This window comes from Chelonoidis abingdonii, chromosome 26 (assembly GCF_003597395.2).
Source record: "Chelonoidis abingdonii isolate Lonesome George chromosome 26, CheloAbing_2.0, whole genome shotgun sequence".
Lineage (NCBI taxonomy): Eukaryota > Metazoa > Chordata > Testudines > Testudinidae > Chelonoidis > Chelonoidis abingdonii.
Genome location: NC_133794.1, coordinates 17,522,802 through 17,543,613, shown reverse-complemented (window position 1 = coordinate 17,543,613; position 20,812 = coordinate 17,522,802).

Below are 20,812 nucleotides of genomic sequence, written 5' to 3'. Positions count from 1 at the left end.
ACTACATCACCCCTTCCACCCCCCAAACTCCTCCCAGAGGCTGCACCCCTTCCTTCCTCACCTTAATCCAGTCCGCCGCCTGCCTCCTCCCGCTCTCCTGCCCTCAGCCCTTCCTGCACACACCCCCTGCCAGCCCAGAGACGCCTGACCCAGCACCCAATCCATCACTCAAAAGGCTGGTCTCTGCACCCTCCTGTACCCTAACTCCCCGCTCTTGTGACCGATGCTGGTTTATGGCGGCGACACAATCTGAGATTACAATCAGACAATTTGCTCACAGGGCAGTCACAGCCTTAGGCTGGGTTTTTACGACCTCCATGGCCACCAAACCAGCCAGACAAAAATGACTTCGGTTCACTCCCAATGTGCACGTAACTCAATAGTCCTACGAAGCAATTCCTTAGCACACTCCAGTGTGTCTCCCGCTATATTCGGCCCAGTGCTACCTGGTTCCATGGTGAGTTGCCTGTTATGTAAAACTGGCTTATGGAACTACTATAACACTCCAGTTAACAGTATAAGTTTCTCCGCTCCCACTAGCGGACCAAGCCGCAAGCCCAGGTATCATAAGCATCTTCGCCCATAATCTGGCCTTAGCGTGCCAAATCTGGGTGGCTTGTCATGAAACCTCCCCCAAGTTTATTATTACCAAGCCTTGGATCTTGATCTCGCGCACCAGCAGGATTTTCAAGGCCTGAACTCCCTGTTTGGTCTCCCCAAAACATATCTCTGGGGACACTACAGACTCTAGAAACTCACTGTGATTCTCCTACCACTCAGCTCACAATCGGAAAAAACACCTTTTCCCCTCTGTTCTCCTCTCTCCTAGTCTCATCTCAGTCCCATGCCTGGGTTATCATTGCAGAGAGATATTACATTAACTCTATATAGATGACAAAAAACAGATGGGCAATTATATCTTACCTCACGCTGCTCGGTTTCCTCTAGCTATGATTCACACCTTGTCAGAGGCGATTACACAGAGTTGTTTCCCCTCCCTTCGTTCTTAGCTCTTTAACCAGAGAACTCTTCAACGGGTCTCTTCATAGCAATTGTTCTATTATAAAAAGAAGGAAATGACATAAAAATATCTTCTGTCCCTCGAAAGCCCGCTCGACAATTACACCCAGAGTCCAATTGCTTTAAGAGAATATATGAATAAAAGCCTTATCAAAAGAGATACAATTTAAACATTCCAGCACACACACATGTAAATACAAACAAAAACATATAAAGCCTATTGTTTTGGCTACTTTTGTACTTACAACTGGGAAAATCTGAAGATGGAAGCTTACAGATAGAGAAAATGCGCTTGCTGTACATAGCTGAGAGCCAGGATAGAAGACAAGGCGAACCAAAAAAATTCCGCTCCCCTGAGCTTTTTGTAAAAATCCTCGGGTATTCTGTGATGTGGGTCCGGAACGATGTCTGGTTCTACCTGTCCTCTAGGTCAGAGTGTTATTGGTTCACTGTTACCCCTTTATCAGGTAAAGAACTTACCCGTTGTAGCTATCGAATATCTTATAGCGCACGAGCGGTCAACACCGTCTTAACACTCAGAATTCTTTACCAACACCATCCCGGCTGTTGCCCTCTTAGAATCTAAAAGTCGTAAAGATTATCATAGAAGGAAAGAGGTTAAGAGCATGAGAGCTAGACTGGGTTTAATGGAAATTCCAATTCATTAGGCGCTAAGTAACGCAACAGTTCTCTGTTCTGCTCTGTAGCGTTGATGGAATAAATACAAGGTTCAAAATCACAGTCTCTGCAGAACATCCCCCTCGCTGGGGATGGTTCATCAGCTCCCTTGTATGCGCTTCCAGCTTGTAGCAAATCCCTCACAGAGGTAGGATGCAGGATTGAAGCAAAATGGAGATGAGCATCAAGTCTTTTATCGCGCTTTTACCAGGCGTAAGATTACACGTCTTTTTCTATACTGTGAAAGTTATCAGCAAAATGAGTCTGGATCACAGGGCCCCGTCCCGTGCATACTTTGCGCTGAGTCACAAGGCGTATCTGCCTCCTCTCAATGGGTTAATTGTGTAGCTGATGGTCCTTAATGGGCCATCAAGCAGGCTAAGCAGAGCTAACACCAACTTGTCTGGGGTATTTCCCAGAACTGCAGCACCAATTTGAAATACAGACCATATACAGCCAATACTTATAACTTCAACTACAAAATGATACAGACATACAGACAGCATAATCATATCCAGTAACCCATAACCTGGTCTTAGACACCTTATATGACCCCCTTTACATAGGATTTGGTGCCACTACAGGACCTTGGTTGCAACCCATGTTCTATATGGTCCCAGTTTATATCAATAATGTCACACCAGCCCAGGACCTGCACCCCAGATCTCCACCCCCAACCCCCCCACAGAGCCTTAGGCAGGTGGGGGCAGAGTTTGGGGGGGCGGGTTCTGGGTACCACCAAAATTTCTACAAACTTGCCACCCATGCTGCTGGGGGTAATGACTTGCCCATGGGGGGAGCTACCCCAAGCTTCATAAGTTTGTCTGGGAACAAAGGGGAGGAAATTCCAAACCTTGGGAATGTTAAGAATGGCAGTTTATCTGTTGGGGGAGAGTTTGTCTCCAATCTTCTGTCTGAGGAGGAGACAGAATGTGCCTCTCAGCTTATGCTGATTGAGGATATGTCAGTTGTCTCAGAAGTCATTCTGGACTCAACTGAAACCCAGAAAGATGCTCAGAAAGATATTTCTGTAGCGCAACCCCTAGCTGAAAAGGGAAAGGACAAAATTTCTGGGGAAAGTGAATTGTTGCCTAAAAGTGCTCCTGAAGGCAGGGCCGCTGCAAGGAAGTTTCGCGCCTTAGGCGAAACTTCCACCTTGCGCTATCCCCCTCCAGCTAACCTACCACCCCTTCCACGGCAGCTAACCACATCCACCTGCCCCCGCACCAGAGGTGCCTTACTGCAGGCGGCCCTCCCTGTGCCCTCCCTCCACAGCTCACCTCCACTCCACCTCCTCGCCCTCAACCACTAGGCGAACTAGTTCGCCGAGTCGTTGCACCGGCCCTGCCCGAAGGAGTAAAACCTCACGCTAACTTTTGCAACCAGTTTGCTGCCACTGAAGGGTGTGGAAGTGCGTTGATTGAGTTAGCTCAGAATGAATCATTGCCTGTAGCAAGCAACAGTGTAGGTGCTGAGGAATTTGGTTCAGTTTCTAGCTGCCAAAGTTTCTCAACTGTGTATGAGCCAACTGACTTTGTTTTAGAAAAATCCAGGATGGAAGCCATCCCTACTAAAACCAACACTGCCTCTGTGGCTGCTAAGCAGCTCTTTACACAAACCTGGGATGGCCGCAGCTCTATTGTGAATCGGGCCAGCCCCAGTGTTTGTCAGGTAGAAATCCTAAATGGGAAAAATGGAAAACCCTGGCAGAAATGTTTTCATTCTTCACAGCTCAAAGAATGGAAGGATAAACCACCTGACCCTCAAGACTGTCTTCTTCATCCTGTCGGCCACCCTTCTTGGCCAGCAAGAAGGAATGGCTTTGAGCCATTAGAAAATACGCATCAAGTGGGCTGGTCAGTGCCTACCCTGATGTTGAGACAGGAAAAGGCCAGAAAAGTCCTTAACTTATTATGGCCACCCTCACGTAGGTCACTGCTTCATGTTCACCCTGTAATATTGGTCCCAGTCTCTCTCAGTATATACGGGGAGTGCGGGGGAAGTTTCTCTTTTCTTTGCCCCTTCACAGGTCCTGTACACGAGCCATGACATCTCACCATTGCACCAGCACTCTGCTGTTCATAAAAGCAGCAAAGAATCCTGTAGCACCTTATAGACTAACAGACGTTTTGGAGCATGAGCTTTTGTGGGTGAATACCCACTTCGTCAGATGCAGATCCAGACTAACACGGCTACCCCTCTGATGCTGTTCATAAGTGTCTGGAGTCTGATGCTGTCCAGGCTCTACGCTGTACCTGTGATCCCTCTGAATCCCTTGAGGTGCCTGCCAGCGGGAGCCCAGGAAGTAAAATTGCTGTGCCACATGGATGGATTCTATGGGAATGGGATCAACTCCCTGGCCCTGCAGCGTTGCTCCCAGTTCTACGCTGTTGGCAACTCGGGTTGCCCATGGGAAAGCATTGCCAACTGCATGCAGAGTGCCACCGGAGAGTCACTCAAGTTTTGTTATGAAACTGAGACCACATCGGACTCCGTCCCATTCTTCTGTAAGCCATTGCGGTCTCGAATGGGACGTACACCATCAAACGCAATCAGTGACAGCCTCCTGGGTGCTGGAAGGTGCAGGGTAGCCCTGGTTTCCTCCGCTGTTTGGGGAACAACCATGCCCCTGTCGGAGAAAAACTCAGTTCTCGCTTTTTGTTTGGGTGCAGCAAAATCAAATACTTTATTATTTCTCCAGCAATTGCAATAGAGGGAGGGAGTGCCCTAGGACACAGGGTTGCCCCAGTCCCGGACAGGTCTCTCAACAGGTAAACAATTACAGCAAGCATTTATACCTTTGTTACAGACAATAACAAGCAATAATACAGACAATAATGAGCAACAGCTGCATTTTGTTTATACATAGGCCATCCTGCTATCTTATTTTCCTCACTTCTGGGTGCCAGTCTACGTATTTGATTATCAGTGCAAGGTCGTGATAACTTCTTACACAGTTCTTTCCTACTCGCCTCACACTATCCTCGCTTCTACAAATCTCACGTCATTAGGGTTACAGCTGGCCTAACTCTTGCTAACAGACTGACATGCATTAAGATCCCCTACAAATCCTTGTCAATTCTTTCCCTTCTTCCACACTCCCCCCTTTTGTACTTCTAGTACAAGAGATATTTTCAAATCTTTATTTGCATTAAGCCATGGATTTCTGACTCTACATCAGATGTTTCAATCTTAGGGGTTTTTATTGGATGAAATGACAATGCTTGATTAGCATGGACATGAAAGGTATTGCCATTATTACATCTTTTACAACAACAATAACAGAATCCTAAACTAACTAAGAGCAATGCAAGCAATAATATCCCCATAGCAATAATATGATGAGGTTGTTGTACGGGTTTGGTTACAAAGCACAATACATCATACTTAGTACACAAAGTAGACACTCTCTAAGCTGTATGAAAGGCATTCCCATTCTTTTCAGCTTGATATATATTTTGAAGCATGTGAATTTGCCCTTATATTTCAGAGATTCTTTGAACCTCTGGTAACAATGAAAGCAAATTTTGAAATCGATCAGGTACTAAGCTGGTCCAATTAAAGGGTATCTGGAAACTAAGGGCTACTTGCAAAATTTTATCTGCAGGTCAATAAACAATTTGATTGCCTGCAGTGGTAATGAGATTAAAATGTATATCTTGCAATGTGGGGTTTTAACATACACACAGCTATTATTAGCTTGAAAAAGTTGGTGTCCTGTCAGGATAGTACCTTGTCCTTTACCCTCCGAGTAAACGTTATGATGAACAGTGACAACTTCCCCTGGCTTCAGTTTATGGATACACTGAAGCTGTAGGGGTTCTAACAGCCAAATATCCATTGACTCCCTATTCCTATCCAAAATATCAGGTGTTATTCTAGGGGCACTGACTATAAATCAGTTAGGTATACCAGGTGGTCTAATTTCCCAGATGTCTCAGTGAATAATCCAGTCCCACAGGCATCCTCCCCATGGACCCGTCAGGATTCGGTATGTGGGAGCCAACACCCCCCTAACCGGTCCAAATGCTTGGAAGGAGCACTGTGAATGTCTACACTTCCACCTAGAAAGTCTCTAAGTACGTCTTCATGGCCACAGATCAGATGACACGCCTGATGTGTCTGTAAGGGCAGTGGGCCAAGCCTGGTGCTCAAGATCACTCCAAATGGCCATTAGCTGGTCATTCAGGAAATCCTGAATTTCCAAACATGCTAGATCCCACTGCAATGCCTTCCCAGCCTCAGTGATATTCAATACCATCTCTCTCAATAACTTCTGGGTCATAGAACTAAGGGCGGAAATGACATGTAACTCACCAAATCCAGCCTGTACTTGGGTTAGCTGTGCCCCAGAAATAAGGCCGGTAGCCTTCTCTAGTTGACCCAATTTCTCATCATGTTCTTGGTTCTTAAAAATATTCCAAACTGCTGCTGTACTATTGGCCCCATCCCATAAGGATCCGGTCAGGTCCCTCTTTTTTCTAGAGGAAATAACCCAGGCCCTCTGTTGTGCTAATGTAATGGCAGCCCCTTGTGAACAATTTGGATATGTAGAGGTGATCTGGAAATTAGATAAGGGCAATGTAAACTTAACAGTCCCTAGTGTAGTGTTGATTACGGTCCATCGATATTCCGCTACATCTCTTTTTGGTGTAGGGCTATACCACATCTGTTGCTTATATACCTTTATATATTTCCGGGAGGCATTTATGTTAATAGTATAAGAGAGTGTGTATTGCAGTAAGGTACAGGTTACATTATCAGTCACTGGAATGATTTCAATACAGGTCAATTTCCAGTGGCAGAACAAACTCTTTGGGTATTCGTTTGATTATTCACTAATTAGGTAACCAAATAACAATAAGGGCCTCTTTCAGGTAGCATAGTACAAATTTCAGGAATAGCCATCATATCTATTTCACTATGGAACCCATCAATTCCAATTATAAATTTTTGGGGTTCATTTGCAGTAATATTATGGATCTTTATTTCCACTGATCCATTTGTTTTCCACTCAATTATTCACTTATATGGGATATCCTGAACTTTAAAAATATTTTTCTTTTTTTCCCAATCTTTAAATAAATCACTACAGTGTGAAGGCCTTGGCCATTGGTTTTATCAAATATATGGCATTGTCTGTGTTGTCAGAGGTGTTGTCAGATGCTACCGGTGTGGCGCTTTGCTCTTTCCTTGTTGGTATCACTCGGCTGCGTGTGTGTGTTCCGTCTTGTGCTGCCCCAGCTCTGCAGATAGCTGACACAGCAGACCCGAAGAGAACCCCCAATGACCACAGAGTCTAGTAAGGTACGAAGGCATGTCGGCCAGGTTTATTGCCGTATTGGACACAACAATAGATCCCCTAGATTGTTACTCTAGAAAAAAGCATACTACAAATATGTGCCTGACGGTCAATGGACTCGGCTCAGTCAGTGGCGGCACTTTCCACTGCCCCCTCGGCCGGACAAAGACACCGCCCCAGGGATGCATTCTTATACACAGGTACAAACAAGTTACACATTACTCCTGATGTATTGAGGTGCAACCCCTGTACGTAGCCAGGTACAACCCCACTACGTAGTAAGGTGCCGCCTCTCACCTTGTACATGTTGGTTTGAACAAAACAACTCTATCCATCATATTACCCTTTTGACCCTGTCATTGGGATGGGTCAGTCTGTTCCTTGTTATCTGTGTGGAATGTGCAAGTATGTGAATGTTCTGATCTCTAGTGTTCAGTACCTTTTAGGTACCTATCTTCTTGCAGCATCAGCCCTTTCCTTGCCAGCTTCTGTGAGCAGGGCCTGCCTCTAGCTCACAGCTTAACTTTGCTTTATATTAGCAAAGTCTTGACCATTACTTTAGTTAAGGCCTCAGGTCTCATACTGGGCCTTTATCAGGGCCTGTACTTACTTCGGTCTGTATTTGGATGTATTACAGGGGTAATATTGTAATGGAGGAGATGGCAGAGGCAGTGGCAACAAAGTGCCTTTGGTACTTGTCATTTAAAATCCAGTTAGAGAGAGCAATACATGCTGAAGTATTTATCCAAAACACAGGGCACAGCCTGTAGAATAAACCCTAAAATCCAATCAATACCACATTCCCAAGCAGGGTCCCACAAATTTCTTTCTGCCAGTGTATAATTCTTTGTTTCTTCACCAGGATCAGTTCTTAATGTGCTTTCTAGTCAGGAATTCCTGGACTTTGGCAATGTCAGTGCAGTGAGTGTTTCTTCTTCTTTCCCGAAACAGTCGTGGTTCAGCATCCCTACAGGGGAGAGGTTACCAGCACATCACCCTTTAATAGTTTTGATTCTTCTAGAAAAATCCAAAGGCACAGTAGGTCTGTCAGTGGACAAGGGAGAGGTTACTAGCACTTCACCTTGTCTTTTTCCCTGCTGTCCGGAAGACACAGAAGGAGAAATAGGCTAATCATCAGTAGGTGAATTCTCCTGAGATGGAGGGGTCTTTTTGCAGTGAGAATCATGAGTCCAAGCAGTCAGTCTTTGGCACTTCACAGCGGTGTTGGTAGTCAGCAGGACTTAATAAGGACCTTTCCAGCATGGAGCCAAAGCAGTCTTTCGTTGGAGGACCTGTTGGTATCACTAGGTAAAAATCTTCTTGCTCTAGGCCTATGTGAACCAAAATACCTCCATGATTAAAAGTTTTTCTGTTAGCCTCACTAAACTTATGTAACCTTCTGTACTAATGTGCTGACTGTAACCACCTGCATTACGTACTGACTGCCAACAGTAAGGCCGTAGTCAGCAAGACCAGTTAGTACCGCTTATGCTAGATAAGATAGATAAAAAGCAGCTGTTGTAAGCCAAGGCCATTATGCCTGAGAAAGTAGCTCACACAATGAATAGCACAGAAAAAAAGATACAAGGGTAAATACTAGTGCCCCGCCTGCGTGCGGTGTGCAGGATTTGAGATTGTATTCTCCCTTGCACCTTATTTGAGCTCAAATAAACTTATGTTTTGCTTCTCCACCCTGGTGTGTTTATTTGAGCCGAGCACGCCGGGCCACCGCTGTTGCTTGCCCTCTGGCACTTCGTGCCGGCAACAGTTCTTGGCTTCCCTGGGTGGGCTAGAGGCTGAAATTAGCCTTGCCCGGATCCTTCCTGACGGTCGACGGATTGCAGCGACGACCGACACCCAGCGCGCACCGGTGACTTCATTGAGGGCCTCGGCGGAGATGTGATCTGACTGACCTCAGAGGGCACAACGGTGCAACACGCTCGAGTAGTGGAGAAGCAGTTGTGGGCGACGGTGTGGAACCGGTCCCGGGCGACGGTGAGGAACCGGTCCCTTGGATAAGGTAGGAACAGTCCAGTTGTCTGGACTTTCTCTGTTAGGACCTGGGGACGCCCAGTGTCTTCCTGCGTCATGGGGCAGGGACAGAGCAAGGTGAGGAAGGCACGATGTACCCCCCTAGAATGCATTCTAGAAAACTGGAAGGTGTTTGGATCGGATCTGTTAACCAAAAATAGATTACAAAGGTTTTGTACAGTAGACTGGCCTCAGTACCAATTAGAGGGTCAGGAAAGGTGGCCACCTGAAGGATCAGTAAATTACAGTACGATCCTTCAATTACTTCTGTTTTGTCAGCGAACAGGTAAATGGAATGAACATACGTATGCACAGTTGTTTATGTTGTTAAAAAATAGGTCAGATCTTTTGCTAAAGTGCAATGTAACCCCGACCGTAAGGTATAGCGCAATCCCAACAGAGTCGGTAGTGACTAATGTTAATGTAACCCTTCTGCCCCTCTGAGTTGGGAGCAACAAGGGCCGGGTTCAGTATCCAGGGGTTCTGTTTCAGTAACACAATGCATAACCGGCTCGAGCCCACACCCAGTGACCTGGGACACTTACATACCACACCCTCCTGGACGCCTCTAGGAGGCAATAATTCCCCTCTCGCAAGCGCGGAGTCTGAGTGTAGCAAAATCTTTTTAATAAAGGAAGGAATCAATGCAGCATCCCATTGGAGAAACACCACAAACAGAGTTATAACACAAACCATAAACAAAAAACCCACCCCCAAGTACGTTTGGCAATGTCCTTTTCCCCTTAGGGTCTTAAGTCCAATCACCCCAAAGTCCAACAACCCAAAAGTCTCTGGTCAATGCCACCCCAGCATTCCAGAGTCTATCTGTAGAGGTCCCTACCCCCAGCCTGGGTGAAAGGGGCACCTTGCGTGGTCCAGGGCCAATTGCCCTGCCTCTCCGTGGGTTCTGCTTCTGCCTTCTCCACGAACTGCTCTGCCTTACCAGCCACTCCACCCTGCTCCTCCAGCCGTCCTCACAAACTGCTCCGCTCCACCAGCTGCCCCGTGAGCTGCTCCAAACTGCAAACTGCTTGGCTCCGCTTGCTCTGTGGGCTGCTCCACCTGTCCCATAGCTACTCCGCTCTGCCAGCCGCTCCGCTCCACCAGCTGTCCCGTGGTCCGCTCCAGCCATCCCCACAAACTGCTCCACTCCGCCAGCTGCTCTGTTCCCTGTATAGCTTCAGGCTCCCCCACTAGCTAGCACAGTACTCAGTGCTCCCAGCTCAGTAATTTCAGCTCTTTTGTGATTTCAACTCTTAGTGAACTCAGGACATAGTAGGGGAGCCCCACTGCTAGTGCACCATTAGCCCAAAGTGAGTTCAGCTCAGTAACCTTTATCTAGATTCTTAAGGGAACTAAAAAAAAAAAATCAACTCTGACATTCCACAGTGGAGGGGGGTGTGGAACTGGTGCTTCTGGCTCCACAAGGAGACTGCACCACTAGCCACAGATACCTGTCCCCAGCCTCTCTCAGTTCACTGGGTTTTGGAGCCCATGTCCCTTGTCTAGCAAGTGTCATTTAATTTATATTGAAACATTTCTGTTATTAAAGCAGTCTCGTAGTTCCTCATTCACATAATCAGGTGGCAACACTTTATTTATCCTGCCCCAATAATGAAGAAATTGGGGATCCCAGAAATGTCAAAATAACCATCCCCAGGCTCCTTGCTGGCTCCTTGCTAGGCGTGCCTATGCAAATATTTGAGACTTCACATTCTGGACATTCTTTCCACACTTCCTATAATTCACCACCAGATGTCAGGGTACAGCTCATCTTGACTCTGCTTACATCAGTCTCCCGAACCCCTCCCCCGTTGTAATGGCAGAGTTGGTGTCCCCTTTGGCTATAACACTCCAACCATATGGAGAAAAGGTGCCCTCAGCCCCAGAGATTGCTCCCTCGGTGGGAGTCTATCTGTTGCTTACGGAGGTCCGGGTATCCCACCAGGCAGCGCAGGACCGTCAGGCAGAAACTCTGCAAGAGTACAACCATGTTTCTTTTGATCCCATGGCCCTAGCAGTCTTTAAAGCACAGGCTGAAGAATTCTCCACAAACTCAAGCCTGAATGGGATGATTGTCAGATCCTTTTAAAACTTTACTTTCTGAAGCTGAGCGGAACCAGGTATTGGCAAAAGCTAGGGAGGAGGCAGAGCGAAAACATGAGGCGGACCAGGAACGTGTCCCCAAATCAAGAGATCAGGTTTCCTCTAGAGACCCCCAATGGGACCCTAATAAACCTCAGGACTTTGCCCGCCTAACCGTTTATAAGGAGTTGCTTTTACATGGTCTCTGGCACTCGGTGGTTAGACACAATAACTGGGCCAAGCCCTATAAAATCATGCAGGAGCCAAAGGAAACTCCGGTTTCCTTTTTGCAACGCATTCGAGACACTATTTGGCAGAATACTAGTGCAGACCCCGATGACTAGGCAACTGAGGCAATAATAAAGGGCATTTTTATCAGCCGTGCAGCTTTTGATATTAAAAGAAAATTACAGAAAAAGGAGGATTTAATGGGCATAACCATGGCACAGATCTTGAAAATTGCAAATAAGGCTTATAGCCTTAGAGAGGCAGAAAAGAAGAAAAAGCAAGTAAAAATGATGGTAGCGGCAGTGCAGGCCGGCACTAGGAGAGGGCCATGGGAAGGTGGAAGAGGAAGGGGAATAAGGGGCAGTGGATGTGGACGTTCTGGCTCACAGGAAAGATGTCTGGGTCCCAACCAGTGTGCTATCTGTCTGCAGGAGGGACATTGGAAAAATGAATGCCCCGAAAGGGAAGGTACCCGTATGATGGCGGCAGAGGATCACAAATAGGGGTGTCAGGGGAAAGGGACCATCCGGCCCCCGGAACCCTGAGTAAAAATGCAAGTGGGAAATTCGAAAATAGACTTTTTAGTAAACTCTGAAGCGGCACAAACTGCTGTAAACCAGCCCCTCCAGCTGCCGGTGGCAAATTCCCTTACTGTGATGGGCACCACAGGCAAAGGAACCAAGTGTCCAGTATATGCCCCAGCGGAATGTGCTTTGGGAAACAGAACTATATCTCACAAGCTGGTTTACCCCCCTGATTGCCCAATGCCTTTGCTAGGATGAGACCTGCTTTGTCGCTTAGGTGCCACCCTGCATTTCACTCAAGATAAAATAACCCTTACCTTACCACCCGAGAATGCATGAATAATGACCCTTGCAGTTGAACCCTCAGCCATGCAAGCCCCAGAGTGAAGCCAGTGGGAAGACCAGATATATCCCTGGTATGGGCATCAGGGATCCTGGGAAAAGCCACACACCAAACCCCTGTTAAAATCCAACTGTTGCCAGGAAAAGGCCCAGTGCAAATCAAACAGTACCCAGTCAAGAGGGAAACGAGAGAGGGGCTACAGGGAACTATAGACTGATTCCTACAATACGGTGTACTTCGAGAGTGCCAATCAGCTTGAAACACTACTGTTTTGCCTGTGGAGAAGCCTGATGGCATGTACCGGCTGGTGCAGGACCTAAGGGCAGTTAATGAACAGGTTAAGACTCTGCACCCCCTGGTCCGGAACCCCTATACGCTATTGGCTTTTGTAGGGGGACTGTATACCCATTTTTCAGTTTTGGATTTAAAAGACGCTTTCTTCACAATTCCGGTTAATACACCATCTCAGGAGATTTTCTCCTTTGAGTGAGAGAATCAAAAGAGGATTTAAAAAGCAGCTTTGCTGGACTGTGTTAGCCCAGAGATTTAAAAATTCCCCCACTCTGTTCGGTCAGGCCCTGGCTAGGGACTTGGAGGAATGGGATAATGAGGACAAGTACCTCCTTCTGCAATATGTGGATGATTTGCCAATTGCAGCTGTGGGTCTGACCCCATGCCTTAAAGCCACCGCAAGCCTCCTGAGCTTTGTTGGACTCCGAGAATACAGGGTAGCACAAAGTAAGGCTCAGATCGCCCTCCCAGAAGTACAGTACCTGGGGTTCCACATAAGGCAGGGAAGCGCCAGCTTTCTAATGAAAGAAAAAAGGCTATATGCCAAGTTCCTACCCCAAGCAATCGTAAACGGCTTGTGCATTTCTGGGAATGGTGGGCTTCTGCAGAATATGGATCCCAGAGTTTGAATTGTGGGCTAAACCATTGTATGAATGCGTCAAGGGAACAGATCACGACCCCTTCCACTGGTCTCCAGAAGCTGACAGGGCATTTAAAATTTTAAAAAGAAAATTAATGGAAGCCCCAGCCCTGGGTTTACCGGACCTTTCTAAGCCATTTCAATTGTATGTACATGAGCGAAAAGGAGTAGCTCTGGGAGTGCTTACCCAGCTATTAGGCACCCGAAAACGTCCTGTAGCCTACTTTTCCAAACAACTAGATCAAGTTGCAAAGGGATGGCCAGCATGTTTAAGGGCGGTTGCGGCAACTGCTCTGGTCTTAAAGGAAGCTAAAAAGTTAACGCTGGGAGGGGTTGTACACGTGTATACTTCCCATATGGTTCAGGCTTTGCTGGATGCCAAGGGTGGTCTTTGGCTCACCCAGGCTCGGGTAGCTTGGTACCAGGCTAAGCTCCTAAAAAACCCCAAAGTTACCCTGCAGCCCTGCCCTTCCCTTAACCCAGTCACCCTGTTGCCTAAAACAGAAAAACAGGAACACGACTGTTTAAATGTTATAAATGCCCAGTATTCCAGCCGTTCAGACTTAAAAGATCAGCCACTTCCAAATGCAAATTATAAATGGCACACTAATGACAGCAGTGCTGTTGTTAATAAAGAAAGGAGGGCGGGTTATGATGTTGTAACTCTTCATGAGACAGTAGAAGCAGAGAGCCTGCCTGCCAGGACATCAGCCCAGCTGGCTAAATTAATAGCTCTAACTCGTGCGCTTGAACTGTCAAAAGAAAAATAGTTAACATTTTTACTAATTCCAGATATGCGTTTAAAGTGCTACACGCTCATGCAGGTCTGTGGAAGCAGAGGGGAATGCTAACAGCTCAAGGCTCTCCGGTCAAGCAAGGGTCTCAGATTCTCCGGCTCCTAAAAGCTGTACAGCTCCCCACGGAGACAGCGGCGCTACACTGCAAGGCTCATCAAAAGGAAAATCAAGACGTAGCCGGGGCAATGCTCGAGCAAACAGGAAAGCCAAGCGTGCCACTACCTTAAACCTACCGACAAATGAAAACACCCATATGCATGCCCTCAATCCTTCAGTAGGGGAGCTTGCGACTCCTCAGTACTCCTGTAAAGAAAAGCAACTGGCTGACAGGCTCGGTCTCCAAGAAAAGGAGGGGTGGCTCCATTCCATAGAGGGAAAGATCCTCCCGCCAAAAAGCCTGATCCAGCCGGTGCTGCAAAGATTACAACAAACTACTCATGCTGGCAGGGAGGCCCTTACCCAGCTGATGGGTAAATATTTCCTAACTTCTGGACTTCGACCACTAGCCTCCCAGATACAAGCCAAATGCTTAGTCTGCCAAAAGAACAACCCTCGACCAGGACTCTCAGTTCCATCAGCTACACTGGAACCCACCCCAGGCCCGGGACTGGTGTGGCAAATAGATTTTACTGAGCTTCCCCAAACAGAAGGGTTCAAATACCTCCTCTTCTTGGCGAACTGGTTCAGTGGATGGCCTGAAGCCTACCTGTGCCATAACTGCACAGCAGAAACAGTAGCCCTTAAATTCATCAAAAAAATCATCCCCCGCTTTGGGCTCCCCCAGTGGATGGAATCGAACAATGGAACACACTTCACATCAAAAATCATTCAACATATATCGGATGCCCTGCAAATTCCTTGAAAGCTCCACACCCCATGGCAACCACAAGCCAGTGGTGTGGTGGAGCATACAAATCAAACCCTTAAGCGACACCTCTCAAAGCTCTGCCAGGAGGCTTCTCTCCAATGGCCTAATGCTTTGCCCCTCATCCTGCTCCGTATCCGGGCTCTCCCTAAGGGTAAATTAGGACTCAGTCCCTTCGAAATTGTATTTAAAAGGGCATGGCCTATAAATGGTACACCAGTTCTGGCAGGGAAGTGGAAATAGAATGTGGGTTTTTATCACAGTATATGTGCTCTTTGTCTGCTGTTCTCTCTTCTCTTCACAGGTATACCAAAAATCTACAGCCTTCCCCATTGGATGCTCCTGTCCACTCCTTGCAGCCAGGTAACTCCGTGCTCGTGCGTACCTGGAAGGACAAACCCCTGCAGGAACGGTGAAAGGGACCATACACAGTCCTGCTGGTTTCCCACATGGCAGCCAAGGTTAAGGGGCACAAGACCTGAATTCATCACTCCCGTCTGAAGACAGTACCCGCTCCATCGTCAACGGACCAGTGGACTGTTCAGCCCACCAGTAATTCAAACAATACTAACCTTGAAATGAAACTGTTGTTTAAACAACATAAGGGCCAAACCCAACCCTCTTCAGCCTCTTGGCCCCTGTAGGGGTAAAAGCCCTCCTGTAGGGTCTCACATCCCTCCTATTAGTTGGCCATACTACTGCCCCCTGCAACGTTGGTGGGTAGTGCACGTCCTTGTACACAGGGGCCCCATCCAAAGGGTTCACAGGTTCTTATCACCCTCCTTTCCTCCTGTGGGACTCGGTCCCACTTGGGTACAGGTCCGTGGAGAGCCCCAATATTATTTCCACCCTCGTCAGCGTTAAGTGTTAAATGCAGTGTTTCCCCTTTGGGCGCCCTAATTTTCTTCCCTGGGAGGACCCTGAAAATTGGCTGTGTCTGTTCACCCAAGAATGGCCCCACCTAGCAGTATGGTTTGTTTTGCTTCTCGTATGTCTTCTGGTTGTCCTTCTTATTCTTTGGGGTTTCGGCGACCTAGAATTTTAGGCCCCCTGTGGCGCCTTTGGGCCATGTTCCTCCCTATTGGAATAGCCTAACTGCACGCCAGTTGGGGTCCCAACCCTCCTAAAAATTTCACTGTTAACGCCTTTGAAGCCCTAAAAATTGCTTTTGCCCGCGAGTTTAATTTCTCCAACTGCTGAATTTGTGCCCAGACCTCACATCACGCTGCTGGGTTACCCTGAAGAGTCGTTCCCCAAAATTGGTCAGACTTCTGTCAAAGGTGGATGGTAGCTAAAAACAGCACCTCTGACAATGAAAAGTTACTACTCAATTGCACCAGAAAGGCCCCTTATGGTTTACAAAATGGCTCTTGAACTCCTCATTATAACAGCACTCTTAAGCCCCAGCCTATTCGTTTGTGCTCTCCACCCACTGGTCTCATATGCTTTCAGCAAACCAGCACAAGTAACCATACCTGGTTTGCAGCCAATAGTACGTGTAAATTCTACATTGGTCCTGGTAAAAATTTTACTGTCCCTCTACTGAATGCCACTGGTTGGCAGACCGGCAGTGCAACCTTTTCTCTTTCCACAAATGCCACCCTACGGGACCAAAAAGGTAAGAATAAAAAGGTTAGCTATGGTAAATCATTCTGGGTCTGTGGTAATAGTGCCTATAAATGGCTTCCACATGGCTGGTATGAAAGCTGTTATTTAGGCTATCTCGCTCCTCCCCTCCGCTTCTTAGCCCAGGCCCCCTCAGGTCGCCCCAGCTTTCAGCGGTCCCTATATGCCACCATCAAGCCTTTCAATCAGGGAAATAGGTTTGGAATGATATTCCTTCCATCATATGGGGTGGGACGACTAGCCCAACTTTACCGGAGGCTCTCTGTGTTCCTTACCCAGTTTGCCAATGACACCCTGGCCATAGAGAAAAGCATCAGTTCTGAGCTTTATCAGCTCCAGCTGCTGGCCCTACAAAACCGCCAAGCTCTAAATTATGTTCTGGCTTCACAGGGCAAAGTGTGTGCCCTTATTAAAAAAGAGTGCTGTACATATGTCCCAAAACATGCTGAGAACATCAATAAGCACATTTTATCCGCTGAGCAGGCTTTCAATCAGTTGAAGCCCTGGAACAGGCTCCCTCCCTATTTAATACCGTCTTTAGTTGGCTGCCAACCTTGAATGGGTGGGAACAGGGCTAATTTGCTTCCTGCTCATTGGTATGGTATTGTGTATCATTACTCTTTTTTTGCTTACTTGCTGTAAAGCATTTATTCATAAAATTTGTACCTCTTGTTCCCCAAAAACCCCTATGTACCCCCTCATGAAGGGCCCTGACATTATTATACTTAATCACATATTATCCTCTAAATATAAAAAAACTCAGCCAAAAGTTTGTTAAGTATTCTCAAAGGAGGGAGTTGTTGGTATCACTAGGTAAAAATCTTCTTGCTGTAGACCTATGTGAGCCAAAGTACCTCCATGATTAAAAGTTTTTCTGTTAGCCTCACTAAACTTATGTAACCTTCTGTACTAATGTGCTGATTGTAACCACCTGCATTACGTACTGACTGCCAACAGTAAGGCCGTAGTCAGCAAGACCAGTTAGTGCCGCTTATGCTAGTTAAGATAGATAAAAAGCAGCTGTTGTAAGCCAAGGCCATTATGCCTGAGAAAGAAGCTCACACAATGAATAGCACGGAAAAAAAGATACAAGGGGGGGGGGGGTATAAATACTAGTGCCCCGCCTGCGTGCGGTGTGCAGGATTTGAGATTGTATTCTCCCTTGCACCTTATTTGAGCTCAAATAAACTTGTGTTTTGCTTCTCCACCCTGTGTGTTTATTCGAGCCGAGCACACCGGGCCATGAACCGCTGTTGCTTGGCCTCTGGCACTTCGTGCCGGCAACAGACTCATAGACTCATAGACTCGTAGGTCAGAAGGGACCAATATGATCATCTAGTCTGACCTCCTGCACAAAGCAGGCCACAGAACCCTACCCATCCACTTTTATAACAACCCCTAACCCATGACTGAGTTATTGAAGTCCTCAAAATTGTGGTTTTTTTGAAGACCTAAAGCTGAGAGAATCTTACCAGCAGCGACCCATGCCCCACGCTGCAGAGGAAGGCGAAAAACCTCAGGGCCCCCTGCCATCCGCCCTGGAGACATTTCCTCCCGACCCAAATATGCGATAGATAAACCTGAGCATGTGGGACACAGACTCACCAGCGACACCGGAAAGAATTTCCTGCTGCAGTACTCAGAGATTTCTTTCCGTCCAACATCCCTCACAGACCCATTGAGCAGACTTGATCTTGCTGATATTCCAGTCAATTGCCCATTAACAGTATACCCATCATATACATCCTCCATATACTTATCAGCTTAGTCTTAAGCCAGATAGTCTTTTGCCCACTACTTCCTCGGAAGGCTTGTTCCGAACTTCCTCCCCGGAATGGTTAGAACCTCGTTATTACCATAGCATCCAGTCTCTGGTCCAATGCGTGGCAGGGCTGCTAGGGTCTTTGATTGCCTTCTTTACTGTTTGAAGAAAAGAAACCTAACAACTTTTCATTATTTGCTGGCAGTGCTTTTTGAGATCCGTTAGCTGTGGGCACATTTCAAAGCCCCCCACCCCCCTTTCTTGGTTGTCAGCTAAGTCTTCGCTGTGAGCAGCCTCCTTGAATGGGGCCAGTGTCTTTATTCCTTTAGATGAACATGCCTAGCTTTTTTTCCAGTTAATGTTCATTCTGTTCTTTTTTTCCTTCTTCCACTTCTTGGCTTCTTTTAACCTAAAAGGAAACTTCCATCTTCATCATAACCTTTTTCCAAGCCATGAACACTAATCTTATTTGGTATTATTACGTACATTAGTTTATATTCATGTTATGCCACTATCACCTTCACTAAAATACCTTTTTATAGGCTTTGGAGGCAACAAAGCCGAACAACACCCACTTTGAGGAGTTTCATCATTAACAACCTTCTTGGTGTCCAACAATAGCTTTCCCACTTCCCCCAGCCCTCTGGCTGAAATCTAGGTAGCCAGAATGGATTGTACAATATGGGGAATTGGTATTTTTCATTGTCGCCTGCTTCCAAAGATGTGGTTTGCACATTTTAAATAACAGATTTTCAATTAATATGATTTGGTCAATGAAGTTTCTTTTTCTTACTAGGAAATGTTTAGACTTTAGTATATCAATTTTCTGTTATCCAACACTGATCCAAGTTGATAAAACAAGTATTGCTTTTACTTTAATCTCTGTTTGATTTAACTAGGCTATCACTATGAAATATATTAAACACACAACAATTTCTGGCCACGAGACCAACACCACAAGACGGGACAGCACACAAACATATTCCTATTGTGCCAGTAATGCATGTACGTTGAATGGTTTCAGCTGGCATCGTTTTCTCTTGATTTCTTGAAGACAAAAATAGAGTCCTACCCCTTCTGGGCCAGTCAATCTCCTTAATATACAATACCTTGTTTGATTTCAGGCAAAACAGAGGATTACCCATATTTTCTTGTATTTGGTTTCATAGGCAGTCAGTTCGTGGCTTCCTACCTTATCAGTTAGATATTTGCATTAAACAGATGCTTTTCTGGCTTGTTCTGGATCCAAAGCTTTCACAGCTTGATTCTTACCTTAAAAGGGACATAATTAACTTTACAAGAATTCTGATGGCTTTTTACTACTAACTCCTGCTTTCAAACACTGGAAGGAAAGCACTTCTTGTAGTGCCCCTTAGAGCCTAATAAGATTTCAATTACATAGCACTGTATACATTCTTTAGCTAATTCAACTAAATTGTTCATAGCCAAATAATTGCAATCTAATAATTTCTTTGCCTGAATTTATTTACAAACATTTTAAAGACACCAAGAACTTTCTCTTTAGCATTTTTACAAAGTTCAGCTGCTGTTCTCTTCAGCAACTACAGAGTTAACTTCTCACTTCTTCCTTAAATCACTTGCTTGTCTCCCAACAGCCACTTTTATCAACTCAAATCACCATTTCAAGTATTGTCCTGGGTATTTGAAATCCCCATGCTTATAGTTACTCCTTCCTTCCACTATGCCCTTGATTTTCCAACCTGTTTTCCAATCTCTGTCTGTTGCCTGCCCGCTTGGGCCCAATCCTGCTTTTCTTGCTGAACCGCCCTTCCATGGGCACCAGCTTATTCCACTACCAGTTTAGCTAGGAGGGTGGGCTTCTCAACTAGCCCCCACCCTTCCTTTTCTGTTCCCTTAAACATTCTTACTCACAAGACTACCCAAGTCCTCCCTCATGAGGCTTGCCACCTGGGCAGAAACGCATGGCCGATTGGCGTTTAACTATTCAATTTCCTCTTGTAGCAAACACACTGCTGTTATGGCGTATGCTGAGCACAAATGGTTAAATTTTGACAAGTCCCTGAAGGACGGGTACTTGCTTAGCCAGGGCTTCCTTTTCTACTTCGAAGTCCTGTCTCAAGGCCTGCAACTTGCCCTGCGCGTAGGTTTGAGTTGTTGCCTGGTTCATGATCTATGACCTTAATTGCTCAATTCTAGTTATCAAGTACACATCTCTTCCCTTTCCTCCAACTTATCTATTGCCCAGTCCTGCTACAACTGGGGTAGATCCACCTGCCACCCTTCCTGGTCAACCAGGATGGAGAGAGGAATGCTAAACCCCTTTCCAGTTCTCAGACTTACTGCGGCTGAGAGTGGACACTCCTTTAATCATGCAATCCTCAACATATAACATCAACAATACCAAGCAAAGCAAACATAAAAATAACAAGGGTAAAACAAATAGATGGTGTAAATTCTGCAGGGCTCCCCCTTCTCAATTGCTCACCAAACTGTGACAAATTTCTATTACCAATCTATCCCTCATGTCAGGTGATCAGGCTGACACTGCAGGACGTTGGGGAAGATAAAGAAAATACACCATATGACTGAATTTTAAAGCTTCATTAATAAAATAATAAAATAACAATGGAGAGTGTTG